General features: G+C 60.2%; 1 protein-coding gene across 1 annotated transcript in view; it reads right to left on the bottom strand.

Annotated features, from left to right (window-relative positions):
- SGK1 (serum/glucocorticoid regulated kinase 1) overlaps positions 1–686 on the bottom strand; it is an 8,242-nt gene that overhangs the window by 6,219 nt on the left and 1,337 nt on the right.

Genomic DNA, 686 nt, shown 5'->3' with positions numbered 1-686 from the left:
CCGCGTCCGCTCCCGGGCCCCGCCGCCGGCCCGTCGCCCCGGGTGAGCGGCGATAAGGGAGGCTGACGCTTCCTTGAAGGAGCTGCTGTGACTCAGGAGAACAAGATTTCCTGCCCGGTTTTCAGTAAAACAAACAAATGTCCCTTCTGTGCACTGCCCTGATCCCGGCTGGGACATTACTGAAAGGGAAAAGGAAAAAAAAAAATACGTCTTTTTTAATGCCAAAAAGGGAAACAAGGGGAAAAAAAAAATCCCAGTCCCCTGCACTTGGAGGAGAGGGCAGAGATGCGCTTCTATAAAAGGTGGGGAGATGACAGAGGACTGGACAAGTGCAAAAAGGGGGGGAGGGGGAAGAGAGAAAAAAGGGGGGGGGGGACGGACAGCAGAAAACAGCCCCGCTCCGAGGTTTTTGTTTCCACTGCACACGGTCATTTGGGAACACCGCGTACCCGGGACTTAATTGCTCAGTCGCTCCCTTGCGGGCGCACCGCGGGCGCGTCAGGAGTGCTGGTGCATGCACGAAGCACAAGGTGAAACGATGCTGCCGGGAAATCCCCACCCGGGGGGCGCAGGCAGGGACGGTGAAGGGTATCACGGCCTCCCCCTAATTCTCCCGCCGGTGCCCATCCCCGCTTGCAGCCCTCGCAGCGGGCAGGCGCGGCCGGGGGGTGCCGCGCTCCCTCGCC

Source organism: Aptenodytes forsteri, unplaced genomic scaffold (assembly GCF_000699145.1).
Source record: "Aptenodytes forsteri isolate BGI_AS27 unplaced genomic scaffold, ASM69914v1 Scaffold82, whole genome shotgun sequence".
Taxonomy (NCBI): domain Eukaryota; kingdom Metazoa; phylum Chordata; class Aves; order Sphenisciformes; family Spheniscidae; genus Aptenodytes; species Aptenodytes forsteri.
Note: the sequence above shows the minus strand (reverse complement) of the source record. Positions and strands in the feature narration are given on the sequence as shown.